At 41.3% G+C, this 23,089-nt stretch overlaps 1 protein-coding gene and 1 long non-coding RNA gene across 9 annotated transcripts in view; one reads left to right on the forward strand and one right to left on the reverse strand.

The window, feature by feature from the left end:
* PLCE1 (phospholipase C epsilon 1) overlaps positions 1–23,089 on the forward strand; it is a 311,658-nt gene that overhangs the window by 150,578 nt on the left and 137,991 nt on the right. The gene's annotated exons all lie outside the window — the stretch shown is intronic.
* The window catches only part of LOC309635395, a 44,965-nt gene continuing 21,882 nt past the window's right edge, over positions 7–23,089 (reverse strand). The window contains exons 2-4 of one of the 3 annotated variants that reach the window (XR_014248815.1): positions 12,735–12,856; positions 7,399–7,512; positions 7–2,937 (exon numbers count right to left, since the gene is read on the reverse strand). This is a non-coding gene — a long non-coding RNA (uncharacterized lncRNA). Of the gene's footprint in view, positions 2,938–3,397; positions 7,169–7,398; positions 7,513–12,734; positions 14,893–23,089 lie in introns of those variants that run through there. The other 2 variants (XR_014248816.1, XR_014248817.1) reach the window with 2 other exon arrangements.

Raw genomic sequence — 23,089 nt, forward strand, 5'->3', positions numbered from 1 at the left:
GATTAAATGGAGTTGGAAAAGGTAGAAAAAAAGGAGGAGGGCAAAAGACAAATGCTGTATGATTCCTTTTATATGGGGCACTTAGAATAATCAAAATCATAGAGACAAAGTAGAATTGTGGTTGCCAGGGGCTGGTGTGGGGTGGGTATGGGAGTTACTGTTAATGGGTACAGAGTTTCAGTTTTGCAAGATGATAAGAGTTTTGGAGATGGATTGTGGTGATGGTGGCATAACATTATGAATGTACTCATTACCACTCAACTATATTAAAAATGGTTAGGATGCTGAAGTTTTTGTTATATGTGCTTTACCACATACACACACACACAAAAGAATTGAAGAATTTTAAAAGGAGAAGGAACATGTTATGTAGGTCTTTGGTGCCAGGTCCATTAAGATGTTAGAAAGAACCGAAAAAGAAAAAGAAATATGAAGACAGCTTTTCACGTGACCTGCAGGTGCCCCAAGTCAACTTGTCTCCTGGAAGTGGTTATGATTACAAGATGAGGGTTGGAGCTGCCTATAGTAGGTGAGAATAGGAGGAGAAAATGTGCAACCCGTTCTTCATTATTCACAGGGCATTCACAGGTCAGGAATTGGTAACTTAAGTGTTGATTAGTCAGAGTTCTGCAGCCTTGCAGCTTTACCACAATCTCAGGATTCTGCTAACCCTCTGAAATCTCCATCAGCTTGCACACCTCCAGTGGTACAGGTGGCTCTAGAAAAACAGCCAACAGTCAGTACATTCCTGGTTTTCTGCCTTCAGGACCAATGAGGATGGTCCATCTACTAAGTGGAAAGTTTGCCAAATAATGAGAAACATTTTCTGATGTGAAACATCGAAAAACAAGGGTATGCCCTTGATTACAAGGATGTACTGTCTCAAAATGGAAAATGGAGAGCTTACACCAGGGACTGTGTAAGGACTGTCAGGGACTTCCACTAGTTGAGTACAATCAAGATCTTTCTACTTCCCATCTGGTTCCCCTTCTCTTCCTTCCCATTAACCTTGTTAGAATCACAGGACCAACTCTGTATAGCGGTGGCAGCCAAAAGAATTATTAACTTCAATAATCAGGAATACATTTTCTAAATCCACCTGCTTCTGTTTCTTTTTTTCCAATGTACTCCCTACTCAAAATTACAAAATCACAATAAAGTAAAAAGCGAGAGAAAAGAATAAGATAATTGATAGTAATGTAAAGCACTGAAATAGCAAAAGTAAAAAAAGTAGTGACAAGGAGGAGGATTTTTCAATATAAGGAGGCTAAATGTTTTCAAATGTGCATATTGTATCAGTCAATATAATAAATTTAGTACATTAAACTCAATTTCTCCTCAAATTGTTCCTAAGTAAGTTTGTAAATTAAAGGATTAAATATTTATGTATTACCAGGACAAAGCATAGTTACCCATATTTAAATTATGTAGTAGACAGTGCTCATTTTTAACCAGTTTAGGTATGTGTATGTATAGAATAGCTATTAATAAATAAAGTTATTCATCATATAAAGACTATAGATAGAATATCAATATGAAAACAAAAACTGCCCTACAAATGTAATATTCTTATTTGAAAATGGGGAATATTCTGTTTCTGATAGAAAGGTCTGATAAATTTTCAACTTATTTTCTTCTACTGCAATAAGTATGTTCTATTTGTGTCTTCTTCTAAAGTAAATGCCTTTGAGTATAAAAATAAGAAGTCCTAATAGGAATACACACACACACATTTGAGCTATGTGCTTGTACCTCATAAATAATTTAGTTTATTAAGGCTGTCCTGGTTGACTTCCTCATAATCAAAACAATTACCCTTTACATGCCTACCAGGCAAGGGAAGGCATATCCATAGTTCTAATTCCAAGATTTCAGTGTATTTAAAGAAATCCTCTGACTTACTAGTTTTGTGACCTTGAAATTATTTCATTGATGTTAAAGTATGCTTTAATGTAACTTGGGGTATGTTTTTGTGCCAGTTAATCAGCTAAAAAGTGTTCATTCACTGCCCACTATGGCCTAGGGCTGTGTCACCTCTGGGAAGAATGTGACAGATCACATCTGGAAGCCTTCAACTTGTAAAATAATATTTCTCACTCCAGAGAAGATGTAATATTAGGTTTCAGGTCTACTGAGATAGCCCTTACTACCCTCAAGAGATTCATAAAGTGCAAGGCTAGTCAGTTGATGGTGGGGTCTGTAGCTCACGGGGCTGGGAAGTTTGGTAGGCACAAGACAAAAGCCCTCTGCCTTGGGACACAGTTGGCCAGGTGTCATCCAGGAGTGTGGCTCCATGTCGAGATGTACCTAAACATGCTCAGGTGTGACTGAAGAGTGTGACTCCACACCCATGCTTATAACCAGGGGGAGCTTCTCCAAAGCTCCAGTGAAGAGCAAAGTTACCTACCTCAGATATTACTGGAGACATGATGCTTCTTGAGTCAAAACAATTGTGTGTATTTTGGGGGAGAAAGAGGGTGAAGCAGAGGAATTACATTTATTTTTTAATTTTTTCAAGATGACATTCCCATTACTGATATCTCTGAAATTTTATTTTATTTACTCTTTATTAATTAATTAATTTATTTATTGGTTGAGTTGGGTCTTTGTTGCTGCACGCGGGCTTTCTCTAGTTGCTGCGAGCGGGGGCTACTCTTTGTTGCGGTGTGCGGGCTTCTCATTGCGGTGGCTTCTCCTGTTGCGGAGCACGGGCTCTAGGCACGCGGGTTTCAGCAGTTGTGGTTCACGGGCTCAGTAGTTGTGGCTCACGGACTCTAGAGCGCAGGCTCAGTAGTTGTGGCGCACCGGCTTAGTTGCTCCGCGGCATGTGGGTTCTTCCCAGACCAGGTCTCAAACCCATGTCCCCTCCATTGGCAGGTAATTCTTAACCACTGCGCCACCAGGGAAGCCCCTCTCTGAAATTTTAAACTCTTCCATCTGTAAAGAGAAAGTTGGGTAAAGGGAAGGATTAAAATTAGAATTATAGTAATAGCTGTGAACATTTTTTAGTTCTTGCTTGGTGCCAGGTATTACTCTGAATGCTTTATATGTGTGATTTCATTGACCATTCAATTGTCCAATGAGGGAGGTACTGTCTACTAATGAGGAAACTGAGACCCAGAGACATGAAGAAACTTGCCTAGGTGTACACAGGTAGTCCGTGATAGAGTCAGCACTTGAAACCAGACAGCCTGTTGAGTGCTTACTGTGATTCAGGCAATGCACCAAGCCCTTCATCTGCATTATTTCATTTAGTCTTTATTGTGGGTTGACTTGTGTCCCTTGAAGGAAATATGTTGAAGTTCAAACCCCAGTTCCTACAGATGGGACTTTATTTGGAAGTAAGATCTTTACAGATGTAATCGAGTTAAGATGAGGTCATTTTCAGTTAGAATCGGCCCTAAACCCAGTGACTGGTCTTCTTTATCAAAAGCCCATTCACTCCTCACTTACTACCCCATTAAAAACACAATCTCCTGTTCTTTCTGCAGTGGACCCCAGCTGGGCTTTGTGAAGAGAGAGAGGTCTGCTCGGTTGGAATAGAGACCTGGGGTGTTGACTGATAAGGGAAACTCCTCCGGGAGGGCCAGGGACAGATAGAGGAGCTGATGGTAACTGGCAGAGGGAACGGGGCACCCAGGTGTAAAGGCATGAGACAGGAAAAGGCACGGTGTGTTCAGGGACTGCTGGTCTACCAGGCTGTTCTGGCCAAAGCTTGGGGCATACAGGGAGTAAGTAGGAAGGCATGGGCTGGGCTGGGGGGAGAAAATAGGTCTCCATAGGGTTGTATTTCATGATAAAGAGCTTGGCTTTTACCTTGTAAGTAATGAGAGACACTGAAGGGTTCTAAGGAAGCGTGTGATGTGATCAGACTCTGTTTTTAGGAAGATCCATCTGGCTGCAGTGTGGGGTGGGGCTGCTCAGAGTGTCACCCTTAGCCCACCTGCATTGGAATTGCCCAGCCTGAGTGTCCAAAGTATAGCTTTCTGGGCTTCACCCGCAAACATACCGAATTAGGGTCTCTGATACTTCAGGTGAGTATGTTTGGTGTGGAAGGTGGATGGAAGGAAAGAGCAGTGAGAACTGGAGGCATTTAAGAGGCTGTTGCTAAGGCAATGTAGGGTGCTGCTGGCACATTTAGTAATTGGTAAAAATTACGAAAAGACCCCCTCCTCACTCTCTGCAGAGTGATACAGCCTCATACCCACGCATATCATTTAGTGCACAGCATGTGGGCTGGATCTCGGACCTCCCCTCCACTCGGGTAAGGACTTTTGTGCAGTGCACAGACTGTTCACTGTACCAAAGAGTCTAAATCCTTGGGAAGCAGCAGAGAGGTGTAAGTAAGAGGTAGAATTAATAGAATGTGGAGACTGAATGGATGTAGTGGGGATAAAGGGAGTTAGGTTTAAGATGACCATGAATTTATCTTTAAAAAAATAATTTCAAATCCTTCCAACATGTTACTAATGGCAAAAGTTAATAGAATTGTTGGATCATATGCCCATCCATCCTTCCCATCGCTTTAAGAAATCAAGAAATTAAGGGTTGGTTAAATCCTAACATTGAGTTCAGAAAGATGGTTGGTGAGGACAGCAACCCCAGCCAGTCACTTGGAGTTCCTCTGTTTGAGCTGATCATAAAAATGTCAAGTCCTAGTTACAGAAACTCAGAGTGGGCCATATTCCTGAAATTCATTTGCAAGATAGTTATTTGAAACTCTATACCCAAAGAAACAGCAGCAACTGGATTCCAAGCCTTCCTCCCAAAGCTTGCTTACCACGTATAAAACTGAACTCATAACTGTTTTAAATCAAAAAGTCCTAAAAGGTGACTTTTCAATGTCAGTAAGCAAATGTTTTCCCAAAACAAACTGGAATAAGAAATCGCCAACATTACTGTTGGTGGGAATGTAAATTGATACAGCCACTATGGAGAACAGCATGGAGGTTCCTTAAAAAACTAAAAGGAGAACTACCATACGACCCAGCAATCCCACTACTGGGCATATACCCTGAGAAAACCATAATTCAAAAAGAGTCATGTACCAAAATGTTCATTGCAGCTCTATTTACAATAGCCAGGACATGGAAGCAACCTAAGTGTCCATTAACAGATGAATGGATAAAGAAGATGTGGCACATATATACAATGGAATATTACTCAGCCATAAAAAAGGAACAAAACTGAGTTGTTTGTAGTGAGGTGGATGGACCTAGAGACTGTCATACAGAGTGAAGTAAGTCAGAAAGAGGAAAACAAATACCGTATGCTAACACATATATATGGAATCTAAAAAAAAAAAAAAGTGGTCATGAAGAACCTAGGGGCAAGACGGGAATAAAGATGCAGACCTACTAGAGAATGGACTTGAGGATACAGGGAGGGGAAAGGGTAAGCTGGGACAAAGTGAGAGAGTGGCATGGACATATATACACTACCAAACGTAAAATAGATAGCTAGTGGGAAGCAGCCGCATAGCACAGGGAGATCAGCTCAGTGCTTTGTGACCACCTAGAGGGGTGGGATAGGGAGGGTGGGAGGGAGGGAGATGCAAGAGGGAAGAGATATGGGGACATATGTATATGTATAACTGATTCACTTTGTTATAAAGCAGAAACTAACACACCATTGTAAAGCAATTATACTCCAATAAAGATGTTAAAAAAAAGAAAAGAAATCGCCGCATTGATCCCGAAAGAGGAAGGTTTAGAGAAGGATAAAGAGCAGATGGATAGCCTTGGGGGAGTTAAGAAATACATTTAAATTGAAATGTAAAGAGAGAAGATTAAGAATAGTATTTAAAGCTGAAACATACAGTTACCAATAGAAAAATAAAACTAAAAAAATATAACTTGGCAGTAATGGGGAGAATGGGCCAAATTCCTCATCTTTCATCAAGGTGATTAAATGTATTCTTCTTGAAAGGGAAGAGAATATATTTTTTTTAATGGGATGAAAATATTTTTTACAGTTAGGAGATAACTGCCAAAGAATAGACACAGAATCATGCAAAAATGGTTACCTCCAAGAAAGGCCTCTTACTTGTCACCTCCTATCCATCCTTACTATTTGAATGTTAATTTCCATGTGCACCTACTACATGAGTGATGTTTAAAAAGAGGCATTTGGAGCCTGTGTGAAGACTGATGGATTCAAGCTGCTTGTTTCCAATGGTATTGTTTTCTGCAGCCATAATGAAGACCATTTGGGGCTCACATTCAAATGAGAAGGGGGACAGAGGCTTTGTTGAAGCAAGCAGAGAGAGGGGCTCAGAATCAAAAAGACAAGTATTATCTGGGGCTTTCTTTGTCCTGTAGGACTCTCAGCCTCTGAGTTGCTTCTTGGTTAAAAGAAATTGAACAGGAGCATCATTCTGTCTTTTGTTCGAGCCTTGACTTCAACACTGTGTCATCTTGAATAGGTGACTTTGCCTTTCTAGGCTTTAGTGTCTGCCACCATAAAGCAGGAATAAGAGCAACAACCTCATAGAGTTGTTCTGAGGATTAAATGAGATAATGTATATGAAGAACTTAGCATAGTATCTGGCATCTAATTTGTGTTCAGTAAATGTTGCAGTGATGATGTGATGCTGAGGGTGATGATGGTGGTAATGATGATTGCTGCCACCCTTTGCCAACCCTGTGAAATGCCAGCCCTCCACTGTTCTTTTTTTTTTTTTAATTTTTATTGACATATAGTTGATTTACAATGTTGTAATAGTTTCAGGTGTACAGCAAAGTGAATCAGTTATACATATACATATACACATTCTTTTTTTTTTTAGATTCTTTTCCCATATAGGCCATTAGAGAGTATTGAGTAGAGTTCCCTGTGCTATACAGTAGGTTCTTATTAGTTATCTATTTTATATATAGTAGTGCATATATGTCAATCCCAATCTCCCAATTTATCCTTCCCCCATCCCCACCCCCCACCTCCTGCCACCTTATCCCCTGGTAGCCATAAGTCTCTGCTCTTTGCCAGGTCTCCCTGGCTATGGGCTCAGAGAAGTAGCATCTTACGGGACACTTGAAAGGAGGTATCTAGAGGCTGGAGGCTGCCCCTGTGTATGGTTTTCCTTAGGACTCATGCATCAGGCCACTCATTAATTCATTTAACAAATATTTGTTGAGCATCTTCTATGTGCCAAGCACTGTGTTAGGCCCTGAGGATAAAACAGTGAATAAGACAAAGTCACCTGATAGTGGAGGAGATGGACAGGTATACATGCAACTTTAGGACAGTAAATAAATGCTGTAGTTGAGATAAGAACAGGATGTAGGGGCTCAGAGGGAAGTCCCTGTACCATCTTGAGTGAAGTCTGAGGTTTCTAAAACCATTTTAGAGCCTGGAGAAATGTGAACATCTATTTAACCAAGGAAAACATGCCCTCACCTATATTATGATGCTTCTGTTGTTTCAGCTTCATTCTCTGCTTATATCATCTCTCTTCCCTCCAGAGTAGAAAAGATACCAAGCATTTATTCCTGGGATTGGGCACCATGTCTACTAAGATTGTTATAAAATGTAGTGTTCAAGTTAGAATTTGTACATTTTTATGAAGATGGATGGATTACTCTTTACAATAAAATTAAATGAGATTTTTTTCAGTGCGTGCACCTAATCCTTTTGAGTGTTTTAAATTGTTTAAAGAACAAAAACCTCATTTAAATGAGCTATGAAAATTCTTGTCCATGGGAACATTTATAGAACATAATGGAAAATGCTTATAATTTGTTTATAATAACATGTGGGTCAGTAGCAAATATTTAAGAGGAAAAAAAAGAGAAGATCTCAGGATAGTCTGAGTCATTATTTAAACTTCTGTCGGAATTGAGTCTTAAAACCAAGAAACTTAACTAGCACAGTTAAAGTAGTAAGAGGGCATTTTAAGAGTGTTTAGTTTTCAATGGACTAAATTCTAACAGAAGATTTTACCATCTTCTGGAAGGTCTAAAATGTTTTGCCAACTGGAAATATGTACATATTTGGTATTTTAAGTTTTTTAGCTCTGTATTTCATTATAACAACAAACTTTTTAGAAAACAATTTCTATAATATTAATCCCATAAATGATTCTATGATGGCCTGAACAAATGGATGCTTCAACCCCTCTGAGACTCTACCTGTGAATTTTACAGTCACCAGAAACACCCTTGGTAACAGTCGTGGGTATTTTACCCCAGTTTATACGCAGAACCACATTTTTACATTAATAAGCAGACATCTAAAATCCATTTCAAGCGGATATCGTTGTGGGTGATCTGAGAACATGGAGGGGAACTGAGAGCATAAAAACTTTCAGAGACTCTGGCAACTCACAAGATCTGAGCTTATGGACTGCCAACTCTAGAACCAAAACCTTTAACTGGGCTTAGTGGGGCAAAGCCAGCATTTGGTCCCAAGTCTGTCTGATTCCCAATCCAAGTTCTTAACCATTAGGAAACCCTCCAATTTTATCTCCCACTCAAATCTCAGCCTGTCCTGAGCATGTGTGTGTGTGTGTACATACATATATAAGTACAGCTTGGAACCCCCAATTTGAACACAGGTCCGTCTGACTACAAAATTGATCACTTCTCTGTGTACCTGCTGCCTCCTTGACCTAGAGACCTCCAAGGACTTCAAGGCTATCTCAGGCATTCTTTGATATGGGTACCTATGGGGGTAGGTGGAAGGCTTTTCCCTTCTACAGCTGAGTCAGCAGTCATAGCACAGAATCAACCAAATGGGAGAGGAAGTCTCAGAAAATATTTGTTGAGTGAATGAATGAGTAAATGAATACCTGCACACAACTCTAGGCTAACACACAGTTACCTGTACTAAGTAAAACCAGAAAAGCACGTTTGAAGCCATCTGATTTGAACCTGTGAGCATCACCAATATCTAAAGTTAACTTACCAGCAATGGCTATTTTTCAAACATCATTTACAAAAATCATTTGGGCTGGTCCCAGCCCTGCTCAATATGTGACTAAAGGTACATGGCAGAAGACAGACCATCTGAGAGCCACACAAGGCATATCTGATCTTCACTGGCCTCTGAGCAGAAAAGTCCTGCCCTATCCCACCGTGAGACAGACAGCCATGGAATGATTTCTCTCTAGTCTGGTTCTGTCACTGCGCTATATGCCCTCATACCCCTGGGCCTGTTGGCAAGTGCTCCTTAGGGCTTTATCTCTGCAAAGTGGACCCACACTGTTGTTGAGAAAAGAGAAAGGGGTAAAAAGGAGAGGCTCCAGTCTCTGCATTAGCCCTGCTTTGAAGGGTCTGGGGTCTCTTTCCTGAGCAAAGAGATGAGGGCACCTCCATTCCACAGCCCTCGCGCTGAGAGAGGAGCCCCTATTTTCTCTCTGTCTTTGGGGAAGGCCCTCTTCTCTGTGGTCATCATACCCCAGCACACCAAGAACAGGCTGCTAGTGGTTGAAATTCAGTTACCTTGCAAATATTAAACACCTGCACTGCCAGGTATTAAGAATAGAACAGACATTTTCCCTACCCACATGGAGATTAAAGACAAGTAGGGAATCATGTAATTACAAAAATAAATGACAAGTTGTGGCCATGGTACATGCTACCAGGGAAAGGGCCATGACTGTGTGAGACCCTCTAAAAGGGGGATTAAACCCAGGCAGAGAAGGCAATGATGTTTCCATTGAGGGCTAAAGGTCCAATAGATATTAACTAAGAGAAGGGGAGCTGGAAGAGTGTTGGAGACAGAAGTAATCATTTGTGCAAAGGCCCCATGGCAGCCGGGAGTATGGCAAGTGTGAGGTTTGAGTGGAGAGTGGAGATCTGGAGGGTTCCTCAGGAAAGTCTGGAGAACTCAGAGTGACAAAGGCTAACAGGTATTGGGTACTCACTGTGGGCCAGGCACTCTGAGAAGTGTTTTTTTTGTTTTTTGTTTCTAAATATTATCTAATTTAAGACTCACATTTTTACACGTGAAAAAACTAAGCCACAGAGAGGCAAAACAAACTACCAGATAGTACAGGCTCTTGTTAAGGGCTCCTGTCTGTATCCCTAGGAGCCATGGAAAACCATCAGAGGGTTTTAAACAGAAGAAGAGACACAATAGGATTTCTCTTTCAAAAGGATGATTCTGACAAAAATCAACTAGAGATGCCCACACTTACACTGCCTCTCTAGCCCTCTTTACCCCCAAATAAAAATGTTTACATTTAAAACCGTCGAGGCTATTGAATCTGAAAACAGATGATATTCTGAAAGAGAGACGCAGCTTGTATGAGCTATAGTGCTGTGTTGTTGTTCTGAGGAGGTGGGCAAAGGAGGAATAACCTAGTAACCCAGCTTTCTCTACTTTCTGGGAACTGTATCCCAAGAAGTTTAGAAGACAGGCTATGGTGTGGACTAGAAAGGGGGATTGAAGACACTCCCCCCTGCAGGCCCAGGAGGACTGTTAACACTCCCCCACCCCAAGCCAAACTCACTGAGTGCTGAGTCATAGCAGTGTCTTGCTTTGACCAGGAGAGCAAAAACTCCCTTGTGGGCCAAATCCAGACTATGTGGCTTTTTCTTTGACAGCTGCAGTATTTTTTTTACATTAGGAAATTTTGCATTAAAATGTAGAGTTCTGGCTTTTCTGACACCTCTGGGCCACCATTCTCCCTTGGCCCCTTGCACTGGCCCTGATGCATGCACACCCCCAAGCAAGACACACCAGCTCGCTCTCCCATATACCTGGCGCCGCCACTGGGTTGTCTCCCTCCCAGCTCAAGTCTCATTTTCTCACCCGTCTGACCCTGCAGACAGCTACATTTGTGTGCCCTGGATGGTATGCTAGGGAGGATTTCAGTTCATGGGTTTAGGAGGCTGGGCTGGAAGCAGGAAAGTCTTCTTTGAACCGGCTTCTGCTGGGGGTCTCATTCCAGGCACGAGATAAAGTACAGGGTGGGAAAGAGCACAGCGCCTGGGAAACAATGAGGAAGTGATTCTCAGCAATGATCTGTGGGCGGATACAGTGAGGCGTAAGGCTAATTTGGTAGATGTGGTCACAATTTGGAGAGAACAAGGTGAAAGTTTGGACCTAAAGCATTAGAAAGCCATCACAGGCTCTTAAGCAGGTTGAATTTTAGGAACGAGAGACCAACAAAAACATGGTATAGGTCAAGAGCCTGGAGGTAGGACACCCTCGGAAGGAGGGAGAGTAGTAATTACAAACTTGCATGAGTATTCCCGGATCAGGAATGGTGCACTCAAAATAAAGGGCCAGAAGCCAGTGTGAACCCACGCAGTTTTCATTGGCATGGGGCAGTGCTTACCGGAAAAAGATTGGTCATGAAAATTTAGCATCACAGGGAGAAAAATGAAATGTAATAAAAATTACGTTTGGTTAAGAATGGAGGCATTTTTACTATGACACAGCCCCACTGTGAAAATCTCTGCATCCGTGCCAAAGGGTGGCGCAGTTGGCTCAGCCCATGGGGCTGGGAGTGGGGCCTCCTCGGGCTTCCATAAAGCACAGATCTTGCCCAAATGTGGAAAACCTTTAGGGACATGAAAACCATGAGGGATCCATAGCCCTGATTTGAACCAAGCAGAATAAACAAACCCCTGCCCAAACTGGAACTCACTGGACGCCTTTCAGAGTTATCCAAGGGAAAAGGCTGGAGGCCTCAAGGGTCTTCAAATGGGTTAATGTCTTGTCTCACTGATTCACTCCAGTCTGATATAACTGCGTGCTCTTCGGTCTTTGTCCTTTTTTGTAGTGTCTCTCAACACCTCAGTTGCAAACCCAGATATGAATTGTGTTCTGAACCTAAAACATATACAGTACCTTTTTTTTTTTCTGCTAATGGGATGTTAAAGCCCAAGTTAGAGCATCTGGAAGTGTGTTTCATGTTCAGGAACTGGGTTGGAAAAGTTCCAGAGAGCATTCACATTTTCCATAGACAGGGTTTTGGTAAGTTCCCAACCTCTTAAGCTCTTACCCTGTCTCTAGCTCACCTCTAGGAAATATAATGTAATATAACACACTATGAAAACATTTGCTGAGTGCTGGCCATGGCTTTGTCCTAGCCAGGGATGAAAACAATGAAAAAAGGCAGTGTCCTTCATCTCTAGGAGTCATTGATTTAGTTGACAGAAAGACTGATATTCGAATATGTGGTTACACTGTACTGTGACACATATGAGGCAAAAATTAGTGATTAAGAGTGTGCACTTTGGTGACAGACAGACCTAAATCCCAGATCTACAACAGACAAGCTGTGTGACCTGGGGCAGATTACTTAACCTTTCTGTTAACTTAACCTTTCTAAGTTTTATCATCCTGCCTGTAAAATGGGGACAATGCAGATACTTGCCTCAAAAAATTATAACAGGATAAAATCAATGAACCTAATGAATATAAAGTGATTAGCACACTGTCCAAAACAAACAGAAAAAGGTGGAGATGGAGCAAAGAAGACATTCCAGAAATAGCAAGAACAGAGGCTTAGATCAGGATGGTTCTCGGGAGGGAATAGCAAGGGGTCAGGTTTGGCAGGAGGGAGGGAGCATGGAGGGGACTGTGGGAAATGGAGCTGGGGAGGGTGCCGTCGTCTGGAGGCCATCTGGAGCTGCAGGTGGCCCCTGGGTCAAGGCAGACCTCAGGAGAACGGGGGTCCAGACAGAGCTATTCCTGGCTCTTGCCCTCAGAGCTCATTTCTCCCATCCACCCCCATCCCTTCCCACGATTCCAGGCTGCATCAACCACCAACAGCACCTCACCTGCCTTGAAGGTCTCTCTCATCTTCCCGGTTAGCTCAGGTGGATCATGCACAGGTAAATTCCTTTTTCTCCTTCTCTGCCTCAGCCGTGAGAAAATTGGAATTTTTAAATGCAAACTCTTCCTTTAAAAAAAAAAAGAAAAAAGAAAGGATAGAAGGAAATGAGGGAGGAAAAAGAGATAGAAGAAGGGAAAGGGAGGGAAATGGATAGGGGATGGGATAGACATACAGATGTACAGTAACAAGACGTGTTCAGCAAAGCACAGACTTACTACCTCATATATCAAAAGTGGGTCACAAAGATCAGCCTTGCCAATGGATTCCATTTGAAGGACTTCCTGTTCTTCTCTTCCTTGCTTCTGTCTGAATGTCTGGACTTGGAGAGATTACACTAGCTATCTGAGGAAGAGTCTGCTTGCTGACATGGATGCCACATCCCTTCCAGAACCTTCTCATCTCTCCACAGTGGGGGTAGGGGGGAGCCCAGGTCTTAGATTCCTTTGGCCTTAGGCTGTGTCACATTCCTTTGTGTTTATCAATCTCTCCATCTGTTCATTCAGTGACAGTTACTAAACTCTCCTCTCTGCAGGCGCCCTGCTGGGAGGAAGTTGCAGATAGAAACATAAGCTATAGGAGGTCCAAACAACAGTACTACAGACTCTGAAAACAGCACCAAGAAAGGACCAGGGCTACCCAGAGCACCTTTGTATCACATATATCATACCCAAAGGTGACTGCTTAGTGTTTAACTTGGACATAAATTCTGGTGGTATTGTTTTGTTTTGTTTTTTAAGATTTTTTTTTTAATTAATTAATTTTATTTATTTATTTATGGCTGTGTTGGGTCTTCGTTTCTGTGCGAGAGCTTTCTCTAGTTGTGGCAAGCGGGGGCCACTCTTCATCGCGGTGCTCGGGCCTCTCACTATCGCGGCCTCTCTTGTTGCGGAGCACAGGCTCCAGACGCGCAGACTCAGTAATTATGGCTCACGGGCCCAGCTGCTCTACGGCATGTGGGATCTTCCCAGACCAGGGCTCGAACCCGTGTCCCCTGCATTTGCAGGCAGATTCTCAACCACTGCGCCACCAGGGAAGCCCCTGGTAGTATTGTTTTTTAAAAAGATTATTCTTGTACCTTTATTACTTTGGACCTAAAAGCAAAAAGCCTGCATTGCTTTAAAAATATTGTTATTAAGACTAATTTTTTCTACTGCTCAATTTAGTACAAATTAATGAGAAACCATGTATTTATGAAGTGACCTATGGGGGAATAACATAATTGTAATTTTGGCTCCTATGTTGAAAATGAATTTTTGATTATATGATTATTCAGTCTCTCTGAACCTTAGTTTTCTGTATCCACAAAGTGGAAATAATAGGCTTATCCTATAAATCAAAGCAATGTAGAGGCATTCAATTTGCTGACTCTAAGCCATTTATAAAACTGTAAGCTGCTGTTGTTACTGCTGCAAATAATTGTGATGGTAAGTAATGACTATGACTGTGGTCCTGGGTGTGGGTTTGTGAAGCCAATGGGCTTATTTTCTGCTATATCTGGATGCTTCTTTCCCTGTGGCCACCCTACTTACAATGAAACTCCATCAAAGCAGTGCTTCTCAAATAGTAATGTGCGTGTGAATCTCCTGGGGACTTTGCTGAAATGCAGATGTGGATTTACTAGGTCTGCGGCAGGGACTGAGATCCTGAGTTTCTAGGATATTCCCGAATGATGCAGCTGCTGATGACCAAGACCCTCATGTTGAGTAGCAAGACTCTAGATTACCTCTGGAAGCCTCCTCAAGGGACCTTTCTGTATCTCATGGCTTCTGTGTCACACACCTTTGCCTAAGGAGAACTAACTCATCCTCTGAGGGCCAAAAGCTTGCATGCCAGGCCTACACCTGGTCTTGGAGCGGGAAGCCCACCTGCTGCACACAGAACAAGAGCCCCATCCTGCTGCAGCACCCTTTGGTTGCTGCCACACAGAGGAGGCAGCCTTTTAAAAAATGTTCTCCTGTTTGTTTGTTCCACTTCCCCTTAAGCTCTAATCTTTGGCTCAGAAGGCATCTTCAAAGCTTGGTGTGGTCAGTTCACCAGCCTATTTGAGTCCGTCTTTGAACCCTGGGGCACTGGTCTGAGCCAATCAAGTCCCCAGAAAATGGATTTCTAAACCCAAAGGCACTTGCCCTATTTCTAAGAGCTACACGCAACTCAACCAGTGCGAGTAATAGAAACAATAATAACTATCATTTATTGAATCAGGAACTACATGCCATAAACTGTTCTAAGTGCTTTAGCAACACCAGCCCTCTTGCAACTGAAAATGTGGTCCCAGAACCAGAAGAAATCTTAGACCCCACCGAGACCTCTTGAATCAGAATCTGCATTATTTTAACAACAAAATTCCTAGGTAAAAATCCTGGGTTCAGTGCTAGCTATGCCACTCACTAATTGTGCAAACACTCTTTTCTCCCTTGCCTTCTGTCCTCAATCCCTTGGTCTCATTCAGTTTCAAGGTCACCTTGAAAAGACCCCAGGTCTTTCCCATTGACAAAGATGTTTGAGAGTTCTCTTTGGTGCCCAGGATTGGTGGTCAACAACTGTAAGACTCACTCAGAGTGGCCAGAGAGGATTCTTCCTTCAGAGAGAGCAAGGGTCCAGTTGGGTCCCTTCAGGTGAAGAGCTTACAGAGTAATTAGATATGATCCACCAGCTGTTAAAAAATAGAATCTCTTTGTATCATTTATATTTATATCTGTAACTGTAAACAAAAAGGAAGTCGCCCTGAAAGAAATAGCAGACCAGTAAGTAATTGGGCCTTCAACAGAATGAAAAGCCACATGTCTTATGTGTATTAATGACCTATTCTCTCCCTTTGCCAACTCTCACGTGCTTATAAACAAGTAAATAATAACACATTCCTTGGGCATATGACAACCTCCCCAGAGTTCATGTGGAAACATGTAAGTCTTCTCTTAATGGCCCAGCCACTATACTGAGTGTTTTGTGTACCCATCATGTAATTCCCAAAGCAACCTGGTGAGGTAGGCTCATGATCCCCATTTCAAAGATAAGAAAACTGAGACTTAGGGGCCATAAATTGGTACCCCTACAAATTCCAGTTGCTTAAGAAGAGCTTGAGAAGGGGGAAGATAGCTGGTGGCTTTACCCTCTGTTGTCCTGAGCTATTCCCTTCTGGCCCCCAGCTTGCCTGCCCCAGTCCACAAACCAAGGCCCTGTGGTTAGGCTAAGTGGGTGTCTCTGTTTTAAAAGGCATTTTGGGGACTTCATAGTGATCCCACCCCCTTCCAACTTCAGAGGTTTGCCAAAGTATTTGTCCCAACCACACATGATATTTCACTTCTAAGGAGTTTAAGAAAATTGATTTTCCCCATCTTCTTGTTTCTTTACTGGTGTTTTGTACTCCTTCCAGCTGGGAGTTCACAGGAAGCTGAGCAGATGGCCTGCTCCACTCTGAGAGATTAATTACAGGGTTAAGCAACTAGAGAGTGGCTGAGTGGGATTTGGACTTTGTTCTGTCCCACTTCAGAGCCTGGGCACCTGAGCGCTCTCCCGCATTGCATGTGAAGCCTAGGGCTCCTCCTTCACCTCCTCCTTACCACATGCCTCTGGTGGGAGGCGTGAGAATGAAGGTGCCCAACGCTCCCAGGCATGCAGCCCTAGTTTGCACAGTCAGAGCTGGCAGCACTCCGGCTCAGGGTCACGGATACAGAGGCTGGGCAGTCTGAACTGTTTATGTCCAGGTATGGGCACCAGTACCTCCTTTGTCTCTGCTGCTCTGACAGAGGATGACAGTTGTTATTCCAGGTCCTATGACTGTTTTATACCGAATCAGAGAGGAACTGACCTCAGGAAGGAATTATGAGGTCTCTCCCAGACATGATGAAACCAGTGTGTGTTTTCTTTCCACATTTTATTGGGCTGGCTCCGCCCTTCTTCCGCCTCCCACTGCCATCATGGACATCACTTCACAGAGCCAAATGGCCTTACTTATCCTCTAGGCTTTGGCCTAAGAAGTCTTTTGTGAGGATTCCTCTCAGTATCTCACAGTAGAGGACAGTCAAGAGGCTGATGCATATATCCATGCAGGTGGGAATTGAGAGAAAGCAGTGAAAATGGGATGGAAGGGCCTAATTCTGGAAATAACTGGTGGATGAATGGGTGCAAACTCAGCCCAGGACATGGAGGAATAACAAATGCCTCCAAGATTTTGGATCTGGGGAAGTAAAGGTGGTGCCCTAAAAAGAAAGGGCAAAGTTAGATCCAATTTGCATAGCTTGACTCTGAGATGCTGGGATGTTCACGTAGACACTCCCAATAGAAGCATCAGGATTGGAGCTGAGCGAGAGGTCAGAACTGGAATTACACATTTGCAAAGTCATCTGCTTAGCTGTGATGGCTGCAGCTTGAGATGAGCTTTTCTAGGAAAGAGAGGTGAGAGAACTGAGACTGTGGAGTTCAGGCTCAGGAGCTGCGAGGAGACTCAGAAGCCAGTGCCGTTGCTGGAGAGGTAAGAGGAGAGCCAAGATCATGTAGTGTCCTGAGCCAGGACTCAGGGGAGGATCCATGGTGTGGGGCTTAGACTTGTAGATTACCAGGCTCCCTCTACGTGACAATGGCATGGTGATTTTAATGCACCAAATCATAATGTCCTCAAATCTATCATTAGCCACTTTGGCATAGTTTTGTTTTTGTTTTTTTCTTCCTGTTAAAGGTGGCTTTGACTTTGTCAGCAAAGATCTTCTACTTAAATCATCAAACATAGTCAAAAAGCCATTAATTGCATAATTAAATACAAAGCAGTTCCTGTACAGCCTTGTCCACTACTAGATTAGATACATCCCATAGGTTGAATTCACATGGTAAGTACCTACTGAGTACTTAACTTGAAATAGCATTTGGTCAACAAGTGGGACACGGTGAATCCTAATGCCTTCCAGGTTTTGGTCCCATTTTAGTTGAAAAGGGGAAATGAGTTTTGAGTTTGTGCATAAATTTAACTCTGGTACCTAGAGTACAAGAAATGGTGAAGAGAATGGGCTTTGGAGTCAAATGAGTCTAAGTCAGAATCCTGGCATCACTACTTAACTACCTGTGAATATTTAGGCAAGTTACTTAACCTTTCTGCGTTTCTTCAGCTGTAAAATGGAATACTTAATCATAGTCAGGCCAGAGTCACTGATAGGACTAAAGGAGATACTTAATAAAACGTTAGCAAGTAATGCTGTCAGTACCATTAGTATTGCCTTTTATGGGAAAAAAAAAATTCCAGGTCAGTATGTGTTTTTCTTATTAAGTGACTTTGACCTACCCAAAGTCTGGTACAGGTCAGTTCTGCAATAATATGTTCTAAATCAGAAATAACACGTACCAGTTTTCTTTTAAGTCATAGAGCTATTTTAATTGATGCTCATATCGTCACAGGTTGAAAATGTGATTATAATAACAAACAATAATAAAGAGTGCATTTTCAACATGAATTTTTAAAATATATATTTCCTTTCTTTAAAACAAACATAATTTTTAAAAATATCAGAGTGTTTGTGATTTGGAGTCATGGTTACAGCCATGTCCCAGTTTGCCCTCTGTTCTTGTCCAATGTACAGGTCCAAGTTAGGGTCAGAACTGCAGATAGACAATAAATGTCTGCTGGGCTCATACAAAGCTCTTCTCAGTTAGACTGTGCTTACACACACAATATATTAATATAAAATGAATGTACAGTTAAGCATATGAAAATCAAAGGAATGCACTATATTAATAGAATAATGGATAACAACCACATGATTGTCTCAATAGATGCAGAAAAATCATTTGACAAAACCCAATACCCTTTTACAGTAAAAACACTCAACAAAATAGGAACAGAAGGGAACTTCCCTAACCTGATAAAGTGCATCTATGAAAAACCCACAGCTAACATAATGCATAATAGTGGAAGACTGAGAGTTTTTCACCTAAGATCAGGAACCAGACAAAGATATCCATTCTCACTACTTCTATTCAACATTTTATTGGCAGTTCTAGCCAGGGCAATTAGGCAAGAAAATGAAATAAAAGGCATCCAACCTGGAAACAAAGAAGTAAAACTATCTCTATTATCAGATAACATGATCTCGTATATAGAAAAACCTAAGGAATCCACTAAAATACTATTAGAACTAATAAATGAGTTCAGCAAGTTTGCAAGATACAAGCGCAGTCGTATTTTTGTACACTAGCCATGAACAATCTGACAGTGAAGTTACAAAAACTATTTCATTTACAACAGCATCAAAAATAATAGAATACTTAAGAGTAAATTTAACAAAAGAAATTCAAGACTTGTACACTAAAAGCTACAAAGCATTGTTGAAAGACTTTTAAATGACCTCAATAAATGGAAAGATCTCCTGTGGTCATGGATTTAAAACTTAATATTGTTAAGATGGCAATACTCCCTGAAGTGATCTACTGATTCAGTGCAATCCCTATCAAAATTCCAGCTGCCTTTTTTGCAGGAATTAATAAGCTGATTGTAAAATTCACATGGACTTTCAGGGACCCAAAATAGCCAAAATAATTTTTTTTAAATAAAAAGTTAAAAGGTTGGAAGACTCACATGTCCAATTTCTAAACTTACTACAAAGCTACAGTAATCAAAACAGTGTGATACTGGCATAAAGACAGACATATAGACCAATAGAATAGAATAGAGATCCCTTGCATGTATGGTCAAATAATTTTCAACAGAGGTATCAAGACCATTCAATGGGGCAGTTTTTCAAAAAAATAGTGCTAGGAAAATTGGCTGTCCACATGCAAAAAATGCATTTGGACACTTGCCTAACACTATATATAAAAATTAACTCAAAATGAATCAAAGACCTAAAAATATGAAACATAGGGGGAAAGCATCATGACATTGTATTTGGCAATGATTTTTGGATATGACACCAAAGGCACAGTCGACAAAAGAAAAATGGGCAAATTGGACCTCATCAAAATTAAAAATTTTGTGATATTCAATATCTTATAATAACCTATAATGGAAAATAATATGAAAAAAATATATATATATATAACTGAATCACATTGCTGTACACCTGAAACTAACACAATATTATAAATAAACTATACTTCAATTTAAAAAAAACTTTTGGACTTCCCTTGTGGCACAGCAGTTAAGAATCTGCCTGCCAGTGCAGGGGACATGGGTTCGAGCCCTAGTCCGGGAAGATCCCACATGCCGCAGAGCAACTAAGCCCACAAGCCACAACTACTGAAGCCCGCACGCCTAGAGCCTGTGCTCCGCAACAAGGAAGCCACCACAATGAGAATCCCGCACACGGCAACAAAGAGTAGCCCCCGCTCACTGCAACTAGAGAAAGCCCACGCACAGCAATGAAGACCCAACACAGCCAAAAATAAACAAATTAATTAAATAATTTTTTAAAAAACTTTGTTTATCAAAAAGAACACTATCAATAAAGTAAAAAGGCAACCCACAGGATGGGATAAAATATTTGCAAATCATATATATAATAAGAGATTAATATCCAGAATAGATAAAAAACTCAACAACAACAAAACAACACAATTCAAAGATGGGCAAAGGACTTAAATAGATGTTTCTCAAAAGAAGATATACAGGGACTTCCCTGGTGGTGCAGTGGATAAGACTCCACGCTCCCAATGTAGAGGGCCTGGGTTCAATCCCTGGTCAGGGAACTAGATCCCACATGCATGCCGCAACTAAGGAGCCCACGTGCTGCAACTAAGGAGCCGACGAGCCTCAACTAAGACCCGGTGCAACCAAATAAATAAATAAATATTAAGGAAAAAAAAAAAGAAAATATACAGATGGCCAATAAGTATATGAAAAGATGCTCAACATCATTAGTCATTAGGGATGTGCAAATCAAAACAGTAAGATACCACTTCACACTCACTAGGATGGCTATAATTAAAAAAAAAAATTAAGGAAAACAAATGTTGACCTGGATGTGGAGAAATTGCCGGAGGAATGTAAACTGGTGAAGTCCCTGTGGAAAACAGTTTGGGCATTCCTCAAAAACTGCTAAACATAGAGTTATCATGTGACCCAGCAATTCCATTCCTAGGTATTTACCCACACAAAAGTTTTTACACGAATGTTCATAACAGCATTATTCATGATCGTCAAAAAGTGGAAACAATGCATATGTTCATCAACTGATGAATGGATAGACGATATTTGGTATATACATAAAATGGAATCTTATTTAGCCATAATAAGAAATGAAGTACTGATTCATGCTATAACACTGACTAAACTTGAAAAGATTATAAGTTAAAGAAGCCATACACAAAAGGCCACATGTTGTATAATTCAGTTAGAGGAAATGAACAAAACAGGCAAATCCGTAGAGACAGAAAATAGTGGTTGTTGGGGGCTGATGTGAGTTAGGCCATGGGGAATGACTGCTAATGTGCAGCAGTGATAAAGATGTTCTAACACTGACTAAGATGACAGTTGTTCAACTCTGTGAACATACTGAAAAACCACTGGATTGTACACTTTCAAAAATAAATTTTATGGTATGTGAATTATATATCTCAATAAAAAAAGAATGGACATACATAGCTCAGCAATATTTTAGCATGAAAGGATTTAACTCTTGAGACTAGTCTGACGTCTCGATGAAGTTTGCTGATAATGCCAATCTAGAAGGGATACGAATGTTCTTTTCATAGAGGGAAGAGATGCAGAGCTAAGAACAGCAAATTTGGGGTGGGTAGGGGATGGCTTTTTTTAAACTGGGGAATCCATTACTACAATGTATGGCAAGATGTAATGGATATTTCTTTTCATATGAATAAATGAGGATTTTTTGAAAATGTTTGATTATTGGTGGGCACCACACCAGAGGGTACAAGTTGCAGGTTATAAAAACAAAGCAAAAGTTTCCATAGCCTGAAATGGTTTGATATATGACTAAGTCTCTCCATCTGGCTTCTAAGATCAAAGGCCCCAGAATTCCTTCTTCCTCTTTCAAATGATGAATTCATGATGATTAAAAACAGCTAACTACTGAGAGCTGAATATGCACTAAACATTTTACATGCATTTTCTCATTTTAATTTCCCTATCATCACGGTGACATGGTTGTAGAGAACTTACCCGAGGTCATGCCACAAGTCAGTGCCTGAGCTGGGCTGCAGCCCCACACCTGTGTGACTCGCAGGACCTCACTCATAACCCCTGGATTATACTCTCTGTTTCCCTGTTTTCTCCTTCTGGGGGAGATTCCCCCCAAGAGTTTACAGCACTGGAGGTTCTAACCACACCAAGTAGGGGAGACAGTGGAGTAGAGAGGGAATACCCTGGACTGGGAGTTGGGGGCCAACTTTGCCAATAATCAGCTCCATGACCTTGGGCAAGAAGCTTGACCTCTCAGAGGCATAGTTTCCTGATTTGTAAAGTGTAGAAAATTTGTCCCAACTATCCCTGAATGTAGTCCTTCCAGCTCAAGCATTTGGTCCAAGTCCTGCTTCATTTACCTACCACTGGGAAAACATCTGATTGTCAGTTGTATAGAAACACTAAAAGGAACAAATCCTTCAAGTCACTGTAGGGTGGTGATTTGGGGAGCCTGGACTTTGGTGTTAGACTGACGTGGCACTGCTTCCATCACTAATCTCAGGGTGATATTGAGCAAGTTCTGTAACCTCTGTCCCCATCAGCTAAAATGGGTATAATAGCATAGGGTGCTATGGCATAAAGTGTTTGTGAGGACTGAGTGAGACCTCTTTAGGGAGCTTAGTGCAGTTCTTAGCATACAGTAAGTAGTGGTTATTATATATTTAATAATATTATAATTTATTTAGTGTTATTATTATTGATGGTTATACTTATAAAATAGAGACACAGAATCCCTTAAGGGTAATTAGCATATGTTTAGGTAGCTCAACCAGATCAGACTCTGGAGTTCAGGTGGCCTGCTTGGGCTGTGTTCTAGAACTAGCCACATCTACTGGGTTGGCCATCAGCAATGTGCTGCTGGGTACAAGGGCATTAGATTGTCACTGACACTCCAGAGTTTCCCTCCTATTAACTTGGAGTCAGTAATGCCATTTTCCTCTTAAGCACGGCATCTTATTATAGCTTACCATGTGAATTTTGGCTCAATTAATTTTGTTTACCCAAAATCATCAGAAATAGATTGGTGATCAATGAGAGAGACTGCTAAAACATTTGGTTAATGTGCCGTGAAAAGAAAAATTACTGCTCCCTGGAAATTTCCCAGTGTGGGCAGGGAATTTTTCTCTCTTTCAATGTTATTGGAAACATAATAAGCACATATAATGATATATTTA

Source organism: Balaenoptera borealis (genome assembly GCF_965194805.1).
Source record: "Balaenoptera borealis genome assembly, chromosome: 10".
Taxonomy (NCBI): Eukaryota; Metazoa; Chordata; class Mammalia; order Artiodactyla; family Balaenopteridae; genus Balaenoptera; species Balaenoptera borealis.